The following is a 14,563-nucleotide window of genomic DNA, read 5'->3' as shown; positions in this document are numbered from 1 at the left end:
CTCAGTGGAAAAAAACAGAATCTAATTATCATCTCTAATTAACCTGGTTAAGAAGTTATGAACAATTTACTCATAACTGCAAGTTGCAGGAACGAGTAAATTGACATTTGACATCTGACTCAAAAATGTAACAGAAAATATTGCTGCAAGCAGCAATGAGGGGGCCAAGCAGATAGGCCGGAGTAACCATGGCAACGAAATGCTGTTAGCTCAATGCTGCAATCAGACGTATGGCCATAAGCTGTCAAAGCAAGTTTCACGTCTAGCATGTCAAAAGTTACAAGGCAAAATGCATTTTTGCTAATTGCAGTGACCCTAGAGGTCAAAGGCAGGGCTCGAAATTAACTTTTTTTCCTCAGTGTCCCGAATTCTACTTGGCACTGTCCCGGACTTAAACACCAGTGTCCCAAATTGAAGTTCTTGTTTTTTCCCATTCTACATAATAAACAGCATAATAATCAGTAACTTGCATCACTTAATTAACTCGTTCTGGTCCACCATGTCAGTTCTGAACAATTTATTAAACACCATTTCATTAATCATCTGCTGTTTCACACAACACTCATTTTCAGAGATTTTGGCTCTTTTTTGAGGTTGCACTAGACATTCATTGTCCATCGTTTTGACGGACAGGGTTGTAAAACATTCCGTCAATAATCTATTTTCACGTGTCTTTAATTTCAATGTCAGTTTGGTGTGATGTCATGGCCACAGATCTCAGTGAAAACAATAAGTAGCCTAGCGTGGGAAATTACCACAAAGCTGTCAGATAGGCTAGCCTACTCTCCTGCCACGCTCTCACCCTCAAATGCGTTCCCAATTAAATGAATTAGCAAAACGTAGTTAGAATATGTATCTCGATGTAACAAACTGTTTTGACATTGTAAACGTTCTCTAAGAAGAGTGTAAAGCAGTTTGCAGTAGCCTAAAGTTAACCACAACGTCGTCTATTGCTGTAAAAAATAGCGAGCGGCCTATTTTAATAATTTGATAAACTAATAAATGCTCGGCGGGCCGGATTAAAGTGCGTGGACACCCCTTAGAACTGCCACAGCGAAATGTCAAATGCTAACTTAAATAACTGTTTTCATTGTTATAGGCTACCTTGCAACACTATCGTTGTCAAATCGCAGTTGCAGTAGGCTATTTAGCTCAGCATGATATTGGTGACGTTTGTCTGTTTGTCTATTTGTCTCAGCATGATATTGGTGACGTTTTAGTCAGAGAGGACGGTTATCTCGTTTTTTTTTTTAGAACACCAGTGTAACCTTAGGCCTACACTATCAGTCAAAAATGTTCACAATGTCATAAAAACAAATGCCATTTACCTGCCTGCTAGTTAGGTAAGTTAACCTCTATATCGGAAAGTGACCCATTAGGCCTACCGCCCTTGCCCTATTTTTGTGTCGGCCTATAAGTCACAATATTCATTTAACCAATACGGCAGATTCCTAAGGAAACGCAAGCACCCAGCCCATTTGGGTATCTTACTATATTTGTACCAAAAATAACATTGTAGCCTACAGTGATTTGAAGAGCAGTAGCCTAAACAGTGTTGTAAGGCTGCGTGTACAAAACCGCATCTTTACAGATCAGCTGGCTAACGCTGCTTTTGCCAGCTGCCCGTCACGCCAGGTCAAATTTTGTATAGGTCAGATTCTGTATTTTATTCAGACAAGAAAGATATGTTTAGATTCCCATGTAAACAGTTTAGGGAAAAAGTACCTATTTTGAAATTTGCTTTGCCATTTTTTCTACTGTCCCAAAGTTGTCCCAGACATCATCTATTGTGTCCCGGAAGCATTTTTTATGGTCCCCGGGACGTCGGGACATCGTTAATTTCGAGCCCTGGTCAAAGGTCACAAAATTTCTTCGGCATTCACCTGATGGGGTCATGAGTCCATGTACCATGTAGTTTGGTTTTGATACATGCAACGATTGCTGAGATATGAGCTCACTTCCTGTTTGGCGGCTTCGCCACAAATTTCGATTGGATGTGACGGGCAAACGCTTCTATCAATTGTTACAGAAATAAATGAAGTGACAAGGCATGGTCTGAAAATGGTCTGTGCCAATTTTGGTGAAGATCAGATGAAATTTGTGACCTGTGCAAAATTGTTGGTGTTTTTGATCAAATCAAATATGGCGGCCGAATAAATTATATTGATGTGACAAGTTGCCCTCAGTTGACCTAAGGACCTTTCACAGTATTACCAGACACCACTAGTACAATTTAATTCTAAGCACAGCAGCAGCTACAGGCCAAAAGGCATGTTTGTGAATTACAGTGCCCACTAGAGGTCAAAGGTAACCAAATTTCTTGAGGGTCCTCCTGATGGGGTCATGAGTCAATGTACCAAGTTTGGTTTTGATACATGCAAGGGTTGCTGAGATATGAGCTCACTTCCTGTTTGGCGGCTTCGCTGCTGTGACGCTTGGTCTGAAGATGATCTGTGTCAAATTTGGTGGGAATCAGAGAAAGTATGTGACCCCTGATACATTTTAAGTGTTTTTGATGAAATCCAAAATGGCGGAAAATCCATCATGGCGGAAAATGACGTCATAGGGTGCCTCGGCTTGGTCCAAGGATTCCAGCAATACCTGACTTTTGAAAATCGGACCAACAGGTCAAAAGTTACGTGCATGAACGCACATCCAACTTTGCCCTGTTGGTGGCGCTAGAGGGTTCGAGTTGCCGACATGAAACTTGATGACATGAATCATGGGACCGTCCCCAATCAGTGTGCCAAATTTCCCAACTTTTTACCTTACGGTTCTATGGGCTGCCATAGACTCCCATTGCATATAATAATAATAATAATAATAGGAAAACGTAGAAACACAGCTTCGCTGCTTGGCCCCCAAAAATGTCATTGCAATTACAATTACTGAAATTGAGTTTGTTACTTGTGTTACTCTGTTGATCTTGAATGAACGACTGCGATTGTGTTTCATGTTTCAATTGCAGATGCATTCTTTACAGCAGCCTCCTCACATTCCTCCTTATTTCGGATTCAAAACATGCATGAGTGCATTAGGCTACAATTTAAATGGACAAAACACCATTTAAATGCCTTTTCCCTTTCGTTTCCATCTCGTAAGCCCCACTACAGTAAAAGCGCATTGTTGTTTATCTCTGTGCTCTTTTTCGCCTATTGCGTAAAAGCCTTGTTATAGGCAAGCACATGTTTAACTCGAGAGGAAAATGCGAATTTCACTTACCAAATAAAGAAACCGCCACAAATAGCTTACTGAGACTTGAGTTATTTGCACTGGTATGTTTACACCAGAATTGATGTCCATGGTATTATGGATTCATTTGTCTGCAACGGAACATACAACTTCTCTCTGGAATACCTTATTTAGCTGAAGAGTAACAACAGGTTGAGCACCGAAACCTTTTGCATAGTGTGCGACAATATCCCCAAACCATCGGATGCGCATGAGCTTATTTCGGTAGCTCAGTCACTTGTGCAGCAAGGCTTTGCCCAAACTGATGTCCATCGTGATGGTTGACAGACATCACGATGGGAAGCAACCATCGTGATGCCACGTCCCCACATGCCAGGCACTAATTCCTGCTGTAATTCCGTTTTTTTTAACATAAAAAAACCTTTTCCTGGAAATTAAATTGAGCTGATGCCTATGTAGGGTACTTTAGAGGCTGTCAGCCAAACGGTGCAAAAACAAAAGACTTATTAATCTACATTACATTACATTACATTTGGCTGACGCATTTTTAACCAAAGCGACTAACATGGTAACCGTTTAAGTTTTAAAGCAATTCTCTCAACAATTTTAGGACAATTTAAAAACGGTAGAGTACAGTAAGAATAAGTGCATCAGTGAGTGCTGTTTTTAAATAGTTGAGTGTCAGTTCAAGACAGGTGGTAAGTGCTAGGATCAGCAAGACTTGTTGTAAGTAGTGCTATGAGAGGAGATGTTCTCTGAAGAGCTGGGTCTTCAGGAGCTTTTTTGAAAAAGGAGAGGGATGTCCCTGCCCTTGTAGGAACTGGCAGTGCGTACCGGTGGTAGAGCTTTTGATTTCTATGGTCGCTATATGTATCAGGCCAATTATGTGTTGACAAAACTAGCGAACTAGTTGTATTCAGAATCATAGTCATTGGGGTATGTTTAGCCCCGTTATCTAGCAGTCAAGTAGTTTAGTGTTTTGCCACCATTGTCGGGATCGCTTATTTTCTTTGTCACGCACCAATGTCACACTATTTTGCTTTCTTTTAAAAAAACGAAATTGCTCCTTTCGTTTCATGAACGGACTAGCCTAACAAGAAGTCACATGACTTCTGACTACCGTTCGCATGGTTTGTTTATTAGCCTGGTTAGCGTTGACACTTGGCACTTACTGCCAGCTCTTCATGTGAGAGCACAACACAAGTTACCCTAACATAAAAGGTAATCACCACATGGTTAACACCGCTTTCCGTTGTTACAAAATAATTTTAAGCCATAGGTTTTGGCCCTATCTGTATCTAAAGGTTGGTAAGAAATGCAGGGAGATGTTTTTTGTCTCGTTCCAGTGATTGGTAGACCTACATCTGGGTGATTGAGTCGTATGTGTATTAGCATGTTCAATGTATTTCCATTCACATGCCCAACAACTGATGAAACATTGCCGACAGTCTTATCCACCACTCTCTCGCCTGTAACTGACTGGGAAACCGAAGTTTTCCCAAACTTGCGATCTTAAAGAGATCTCTCTTGTGGGTCACCACCACTCGCCATACCCATCCTTAGTGCTGCTGCTATCTCTCTGACTGACTCACTTGACTGCCGACCTGACAAAAAACTGTAGCCTACGTAGGCGGCATTTGCGCCAATGAGAGCTTCACAGGGCTAAAGCGGAACTACAGATTAGGTGTCCCTAATGAACTCACGTATCGAACAGTAGTTCCGCATTGCATTAATTCATTTGCCAACTGTTTTATTTATTTTTATAGCGTGTGTTCTCCGTGTAAATTCATGCACCGAACCGTGACGCCCGTACCATTTCGGTTCAATACGAATATACCGTTACACCCCTAGTAGTAGCCTATATGAGGTACAGACTGGGCTACTAGATTTTAAATGAGCGACCACGGTATAGGCCTAGGCAAGTAGCTTTTTTGCTAGGCCCGCTTTGCTAGACCCGCATATTCCGCTGGTTGGTGCACAAGCAAGTGTTCAGATTGGCTGTCTATCCGTCTTTTACGAGGATTTTCTTGGAGCAGGTCTTCCACACAACCCCCAACGATATCATCTTCCATCACAATGTTTTACTGTACACTTTGTCAAATGCCAATTAAGGGGACATCGCCCAACCCTAGTGGTTGCTATGCTGGTTGCTAGGTTAGTCATATTGGTTGCTATGTTGGTTGCTAGGTTTTATCTGTGAAAGTGGTTGCTAGGCTGTTTCTAGGGTACATGAGGTCATTGCTAGGTTTTTGCTAGGGTATCCATGGAGGCTACTATCAGAAATAAAATAAGTTACTATAGTGGTTTGCTAGTATAATCATGTCGGTTGCTATGGAAAGTGACATAGATGCTTTATTTCAATGGTTGCCATGTTGGTTGCTAGGTAGGTGGTGGTTTTTTATAGTCGGCTGGAGGCATAGTTGATGATAACTGACAGTTGAAATGGCTATACAGTTAAATAGTTGAGTAGTTCAAATTGTTAAATTGTTTAACAGGGAATTACTGTAGTGAAGACTTCTATTTTTCTTAAAGCCCGAGACTGGCAGTTGCTGCAGGTGGCCTGGCCACCTGGCACAGGATTCTAATTGCTTAATGACTGTATTGTGATGTCATAATCACCAATGTTAAGTCAATGGGGAAATTTTGAGTATAATAGAGCGAAATATTAAAATAATCACATTGGACTCGGTGTGTACACTTTGAGTGAGTCAGGGCTCTACACAATGTAGGAGCACAGACAAAAATCTGGGGACACAGTAACTTACACATAATGTAACTTTACACTGTAGCCAACAGTTAAACATGCAAGTGCACCAATTGAGCGATCCCAAGCCCCACCTCCCATTGTCAGTCCCATAGTTACTGGTCAAGTTTGCAGTTAAGTGTGAGGGAACGCGTGTTCAACATGGGGATGCAGCACATTTAGCCGAGTGTAACAGTATGTGCTAGATCATTTTTGGTCGTGTAATATTGCTTCAAAAAGCAGAGGCCAGAATGGCCTTCAGTATGCAATGGAAGACACATTCACAATGTCCGCTTTTATCAACGACGTGGAACAGCACAAATCGAGGGCAAATCAATCTGGTGTTATTAACGGGATGCATGTTAACTGGGGATAAACAATTAGCACGTTATCACGAGTGGGTAGTTTACCTTATTTGCTTCAGATGTGACTGATTCAATAAAGAGGTCTGCACAAACATATTGTGTTGACGTGTCCATAATAAAATAACAAAATCTAACCATATTTTGAGGATTAATTGAAGAAGGAGCTGATCCAAGTTCGTAACTTGAGTGGCTAGCCTGTTACGCAGCTCATGTTGGGGGGTAGAGAGATAGCCTCGCTTCGGTAGGCCTATACTTATTATTTTGAATGGCTGCTTTAGAGTGTGTTATTAGGAAGATTAGGAAATAAATTAATAAATAAAATATACAAGTGTATTGAAAAGAAACCACTAGATCTATCCCGAGATTAAACCATACCATGCACAACATATCTGCATGGCAGGCAGACACTATCAAGTGCACCACTGCTGCTACGTGATTTGTCTTGCACTAAACTTCATCAGTGCCCACTGGTTACTGTTATACTTAATTTAAATGTGGGCAATGTAGTAGGCCTAATATTGGTGATTTCGAGACTGCATAGCCTATACGGCACATGATTTGATCTTTAGAAGGCATTAGGCTATCGTCCAGCCATCAAGATAATGCATCGCAGTAGGCTATTGTTGCGTTTTTGGACAAATGTATCGTTAGCTTATTTCTGTGAACAGTCTTCTATCCTAAGTTAAACATGGCAAGGTAGCCTGTGCCTAAAAGCTGAAAGCATGCTGGTTGTGTGTAAGGCGATACGTGATTGAAGGTGTAGCCTTTGTTAGCACGTCTTCCAATTGTATGAGTGTGCGAGTTAGTTACTGCAAGGTAGGTAAAAGTGTATTCATTTTTGCGTAGGCTTAATATTGTCCATTGTCGTTTCAACAGTGGAAACCAGGTTTAGTTATGTTTTTGTGTGTAATTATGAACACAAATAAAGGGAACATTTTCGTACAAACTCAGATTTATTTACTGAAAAGTAGCAGCCTATCCAAAGTTATGCAAAGTTTGTGTTAACGTTTCACACGGTCAGGATATCGGATGTCACTTCTACAAGTACCTCAGGCATATTTTTGAACCTTTTTGAGCTCTTTTTGAGCTACTCACAAAAGAAGCATTATAGCATTATTGTCATACAGAATCGACACTAGAAATGTCAAAATTGACCGAGGTCCTCCGAAGTCCTCATTGTGAAATAGTAAAAGGGGGCGGGGCTTGGGATCGGTCATTGCGAAGATAAGAATGACTGACAACATTTACAGGAAACAAGATTTTAAAGAAGCACTATGCAACAATTTTAGCAAAAATGACCTTAATTATGCAGATTCAGAGTCGTTCTGATGGTTCTACAACACTTTCTGGGTCGTTTGGTGGGTGCTTTGTCTCCCCCTATCGCTTCTCCGCAGAAAAACCAAATATGCAACTTTCTGTTCCCGGTCCGAAGAAAACCGGATGTGACTTAGCAGAAGTATCCAATCGCGCCTCGAAAATGTAGTCAGATTGTAGTTTCGAAGACTGCAAAACGGACGCCGACTTGGCTTTGTTGCTGTTGAAATTGTAAGTAGCCTACCCTTGGGTGAACTTCGTTTTTGTAATGTGGTTTGATAGTCTCTCGAACAATGTGTTTGCTTGACCGTTTTATAGTGAGCCCTGTATGTGTTTAGCTTGGTTTCTTGATGGCTAGCTCGCTAGCTAGTGGGGGGTTAGCATAGCAGTCACTTGCTACCGAAGCTGCAGGGGGAGCCGTTAAAAATGCGAGCCCAAATCCAGCGAAAACCCAGAAACAGCGAAGGAATAACCAGACCTACATAGTTCTTCTTTAAAGAACATCAGTGCCTACTTTATTTTCAGTCCGTTCTATAAACATTTTGTTAATGTAAAATAATATAATGCATTGCCATATTTAGAAGTAGGCTATCCTGCCAAATGTAGGTCCCTAGGCCAATCTATTTATTTGTGAATCCACCTGTAGCTAATCCAAATATGCCCATGGTGACTGATGATCTGATCGCATACTGCCCAATACTACTACTAAAACTGTGAATTTTCAAAACCCAACATAGTGTAATCAATGATATTTGTATTTATTTGAAATATCTGCACCAAGTTTGGACTTAATACATCAAAGCCTTGCTGAGAGCTCACTTCCTGTTTGGCGGTTGACGCGTTAACGCTTTTGAATATCGAAAACGCCTATAACTACCTTTTGTCAGGCATGGTCTGAAAATCATCTGTGCCAAGTTTCGTAAAAAAAAATCGAAGAAAATGTGCGACCTCTGAAAATTTAGTTTCACTTTCGATAAAATCCAATATGGCGGATGGTTCAATATGGCGGAAATTGACGTCATGGGGTGCGTTGAACTCGGCATCATTGAAGGATTCGAAATATACCTAATTTATACAATTTTCAACTTATGGTATACGGTTCAAACGGTAAAGGTGCCCTGCCACAGTTTGACAGTTTTCGTAGGCCTATGCAAGGATGGCTGAATGTCAGGCCATCCATAAAAATATTTTCGTTTGCCGTAACCCGACCGACCCTGTCAATTTAGAACTGACCCAAATATTTATTTTTTCCCCCTTTTAGTCCGACCGACTTGCCGGTTGTAAACTTGCGTTAAGACCGACCGTTTTATTTTTACTCTAAACAACCAATACAAATGCAATAAAAGTAAGTAGTATGTGAAAAGAAAAGTATTGTGAAAATAAATTGCCTAAATGCAAACGTAGGCTCTCTTAGCCTAAATAAAACCCTGCGGCGTCATCTCTACACCATTGGTTTACGCATGTCACACTATGGCCTAGGCCAGGGGTGGGCAAACTGCGGCCCGCGGGCCGGATCCGGCCCGCCAAGCACTTTCATCCGGCCCGCCGAGCATTTCATTTGGTCATCAGGCTGCTCGCAATTTTTTTCCTGCGATAGAGGCGACGTTGGTTAGCTTTACTGCAAACTGTTTTTCACCCCCTTAGAGAACGTTTACAATGTCAATGTCAAAACATCATGTTAAACGAAGTTAACTCTTAGTTATCTCCTTTGCAGCAGATCTAACGTGAACATTATGCGATCCATTTAATTGGGAACGCGTCTGCACTCACGAGAGGGAGAGAGAGCCACAGGTTCCAGCTGGCTTGTCATTGTTGATAATTGATATCTCCTTCTTATAAGAAACTATTAAAAGGAAAATCATGAAGGCAACAGTAGTTCCCACTACTGACCATTTAAAAACTGTGAGAGGGCCCAGCCGTAGATACAGCACTAGCCATAGCGGAGCAGGCAGAAGATCATTGAGAAATAAACGTGAATTAAAGCGACTGTCTTAAAGCGACAGTGGACAATTTATCCATTTGTTAAACAACATAAAATTAGCAGTATTTTTAAGCAATTCATATTTTAAAAGAAATACTTTTCATACTAAATTATAGGCTATAATTATTTTTTTTTAAGTGTGTGTAGTGGGGGGGGGGGCTGTTGTGCGGCCCGCCGGCCAATTTTCAAAACCCAATGTGGCCCTTGAGCCAAAAAGTTTGCCCACCCCTGGCCTAGGCTATACGCTTCGTTTCTTTCACACAAACATCTCGACAACGCTTTTACTTGGCACGAAGTTCTGGAAGAACTGTGCCCAGATCTTTTCCCATCCCTTCTCCCCTCTAGTCTAACGGTGACCGTGTCGAAGAATTGAAATTGGTTGTGGTCTATTCATTTCTCAAAATATGGGTCCGCAACGTGGAGACTGCTGGTCCACGGAGTCGTGCAGTGAAATTAGGCCTGGTGCTTCGTCTGATAATTTGCTGCGCATTTGATCAAAAGTTTCTGCTATTGATGTCATTAAACATGGAGCCATACAATAAAGTGGTGGTATGAGCGTTCATTCAATGCAGGCGAGAGAAACTGAAACTAATCGATAACGTTGGTATCAAAACTCTGCTTCAACCTGTTGGAAGGCTATATTATTCAGTCCCTCCAGGAATTCGCGATCGCAACAATTAACGCAAATTCAGCAAATCCTCGTGAATTCTGGGCGACCTCGCAATTTTGTCCAAACAACTTTTTCGCAAATTTGACCAATCATCATGGTTTCCCCGTGAAATTTCAACTACCACAACAGTCCCTCACGCAGAATATTGAGTCAGATGCCACACTCACTTCTGCAGACACCAGAGACTGCCCTAGAACTTGTTTGTTCACTACTCTGCCGTTTTGATTACAATAAATAGAAGGCTAACGTTAATGATATGCTTTACTTGCATCTCTCAACCTGGTGTTACTAACCTACCTAGACTATGAAAGTAAGTTTCATAGTCTAGGTAGGTTAAAGCTAACGAACCGAACCGAAGCTCATGGCAGGCTAACAAGACAAAGTATATGGTAGGAGCAGGCTTCACTCAGTTTGAGAGTGCTTGGCCAAACTTAAATGTTAACTCAGAAAAAAAGGGACCGCACTTTGCATATGTGTTTTATTGCACAGACGCGTTTCGGCTTAGCGCCTTCCTCAGTGTGCTCAAGTGGATACATATACAACCTCACTTATTTATACCCACACACACTCCCACGTAATCAACCAATGGTGATGCAGTGTCATCCCATACAATAATTCAATTAAAATGGTCCATTGCTTCTTCTGTTAATAGAATAACATCATGTATCACGCATCATAGAATTTACACCAATAGCACTTTTACCAAAAACATTTTTACAAAAGACATTTTTACAAAAGACATTTTTTACAAGAAACAAGTCAAAGATAAGTCTTCATTCATTCCATTAGGTGTGCATGTATTCAAGTTAAATATATACCACGCCTCCCTCTGTAGAAGGCGGTTCTCACGGTCCCCTCCTCTATTAGGCTGATTGACAGTCTCCAAGCCCATAAACCTGAGTGAGTTAACATCCTGACCTGCAGAATTAAAATGTTTTGCAACCGACGATTTTTCGTCATTCTTTCTGATGTTCGACTTATGCTCACAGATTCTGTTTTTTAATTGACGTTTTGTTTTACCCACATACATTAGCCCACAAGGGCACGTCAACAGGTCCACAACAAAAGAGGTTAAGCAGGTAATTCTGCCTTTTACTTTGAACGTCCTGTGGGTGCTTGGATGTGTAAACGATTTTTCAGTCAGCATAAAGTTGCACGTTACACAATTAAAACACTTGAAGTTGCCGTCTGGGATTTTAAACGAAAGACGTAGCGGGCTTGGAGCAGGGAGATATGACTGCACGAGGCAGTCTCTTAGATTGATGCTCTTTTGTAGCAGAATCGGGGGATCTTGAAAAACATGACCAATTGTTGGATCACTACTTAACATATGCCAATGGCGTTGTACAATGTGTTTCAATGTATTAGATATGTTTCCATGGGTCGACACAAAAGTGATTGGAGTGTTTGTGCTTGTGGTCGGTCTATGTGCTCTAGAAGTTATTACGTTAGTGCGTTGGTTGTGCGCTGCACACGCTCAAGACAACCCTGTAGTAATGTACTGTTATATCCCCTGTGTGAAAATCTTTGGCATATCTCTCCTGCTTGTCGTTCAAAAGCCTCATCGCTGTCACAAATGCATTACTCTTAGTAATTGACTATAAGGTAGACTGCGTTTCAGTGCTGGCGGGTGGAAACTCCGGTAATCCAATAACGCATTGCGATCTGTGTCTTTTCGGTAGATCTCAGTGTGTAATGAGGTGTCCTCCTTCCTGACCAGTACATCCAGAAAGGCTATGGCTTTGTGGTCAGAGTTTGAGGTAAACTGTATGGACGGCAGTCTAGTGTTGGCATAAATGTTAAAAGCTTCCAACTCCTCGTGTCCCTTTCCATATAAAAAATACGTCATCAATATACCTGTACCAGACTTTCAAATGTTGCTTGAATGGATTATCTGAGTAAATAAAATCCTGCTCAAATTTTCCCATAAACAGGTTTGCGTAATTGGGTGCCATTGGCGAACCCATTGCTGTGCCCTGTGTCTGCAAATAGAATTTATTCTGAAACATAAAATAATTTTTGGTCAGGACATCAGTGGCCAATGAGATTAAAAAGTCAGTATGTGGCACTTGGTGAGTCTCTAGATAGTATCTTAAGGATGCTAAACCATCTGTGTGTGGAATGTTCGTATACAGACTAGTCACATCCATGTAACATATCCGATGCATTTACCTCTCCTATGCTAGCCAATTTGTTTAAGAAGTCAGTCGTATCCTTCAGAAAGGAGGGCAGGTTGTAGACTATTTCCTTAATGTGATAATCAATGTACTGTGAGAGGTTCTGTTCCAGATTGATTGCCCGACACAATCGGGCGGCCAGGTGGATTGTCCAGCCTCTTGTGGATTTTTGGAAGAGTGTAAATGACTGGTCTTACCGGGTTAATCTGTAACAAATATTTATACTCCTTATCATCAATAAATGACTCACAAAGTGCTTTTTTCAATTTAGACTTTATCTCGTTGTTAAATTTCATGGTTGGATCAGCAGATAGACGCATGTATGCATTTCCATCAAGGAGTTGTCTCTCAATCTCTGCAACATAAGACGACTTGTCCTGGATCACAATAGAGCCACCCTTGTCTGCAGGTTTAATAACGATATCATTTTCCGACATTAGTTGCTTTAATGCTTCTTTTTCAGAAATTAAGAGGTTGGGCCTAATTGTATAGTCCTCCCTCTCCAAGCAGGTGAAGGTGTCCTGTTCTACCAGTCGGCAGAAAGTCTCTAGCGAGGAGTTATTGACTGGAGGAAGAAAAGTGCTTTTTGGTTTAAATACAGTCTTTCTGGAGACAGGGGTGCACTCCTGGGTTTCAGTCACTTGTTGAGTACTATATAGTCTATCAGTCCCTTTCGAGAAAAACGCCTTCAGGCGATTGGATCGGAAAAACTTAAACAAGACATCCACATCTACATGAAGTTAGCCTACCACTAACGTCATGCAAACCACACAATAACAATAAGGCATGTTTGTGATAGGCCTATTTGTCAGAGTAAGCATATTAGCAGAGAGGTTTTATTTTAAATTGTATAATTTTCAAAAAAGTATAATTATTGCAAGTTGCACTACTTTTTGTATTGGTTTCATACAAAATCTTTGTGAAATTTGCACAGTAAAAGTTATGTATTTTGACTTTGTCTTTGCATTCTGATGCATTAGAATCATGAGTGGCTCTTTGTAAACAGCATCATTTTCTGGGGCTATGCAAAACTGCATTACCACTAGTGTGGAGTTATTCTACATCATGACAGTAAAATAGACCATCCTTAGTCAATGTACTGCAGCAATTCCTCTCTCAACCTGTAGAAAATGCTGTGAACATCTGATTATGCATGGAAAAAAATACCGTCATATACCGTGAAACCGTAAGAATTTTGAAAAATATTGTGATATACATTTTTGGTCATACCGCCCAGCACTACACAGTTATTTTTTTAACATTTATTTAAACTAATGACATAGACAACATCCCGAATTCCATCCACATATCGTAATGCACTATGCAAAAAGTTCCACTCGTAGCCAAACACAGTGAGATGCAAGCCTTCCAATCCACTTAGAAATGTAATTACGCTACTCTCACGTTCTTAAAGTGGCAGGCAGTCAATTAGACTTACACACCACCAATGTAGCCTAATAACATTAAAGAAAAGTGTAGTCTAATAGTTTAAATCAATATGAAATTACTAGATACTTAGTTGGCTATTAGTAATTATGCAAGTCACAGAATATGAATTATTAAAAATATATGAACTTAATATGAATTACAACATATATGAATGTATTGAAACATGACATGATGCCATCTCTTTAGGGGGCTGTCTTTTTTGGACAGTTCTACGAAAGGTTACTGCTTTGTGAATTACCAGTCAAAGTATTTACACAAATAATGTAGGCCTACTTTTATTTTCTGTAACCCTTACTATTTACCTTTACTTTTTTTTTAAGAATTTTATTTTAAAGATTTTCTGTATTACATCCATGAACAGACACCAAACAAGACAAAACAAAACAAACTGCCAGTTCCTATAAAGTATACCACTATGTATCTATGCAAACCAGTCCAAAAACTGAAAAGAATGTCCACAGGTTTTGAAGATGCAGAGTACCAAGTGAGGTCAAAAGAGGCCCAAATCAAGGGCAAAGTCCCAGCAAGCAATTTACATGAAAACAATTCACATGGCCCCAGCTGTGGCGCAACTGGCTGGGGCACCTGCACCGTACGCCGGCGACCCGGGTTCGATTCCCGCCCCGTGGTCCTTTCCGGATCCCACCCCCGCTCTCTCTAGCCATTCGCTTC

General features: G+C 40.8%; 1 protein-coding gene across 1 annotated transcript in view; it reads right to left on the bottom strand.

The window, feature by feature from the left end:
* The window catches only part of usp31 (ubiquitin specific peptidase 31), a 204,920-nt gene that overhangs the window by 182,821 nt on the left and 7,536 nt on the right, over nucleotides 1-14,563 (bottom strand). The window lies entirely within an intron of this gene.

Source organism: Alosa alosa, chromosome 6 (genome assembly GCF_017589495.1).
Source record: "Alosa alosa isolate M-15738 ecotype Scorff River chromosome 6, AALO_Geno_1.1, whole genome shotgun sequence".
NCBI classification, from domain to species: Eukaryota; Metazoa; Chordata; class Actinopteri; order Clupeiformes; family Clupeidae; genus Alosa; species Alosa alosa.
Note: the sequence above shows the minus strand (reverse complement) of the source record. Positions and strands in the feature narration are given on the sequence as shown.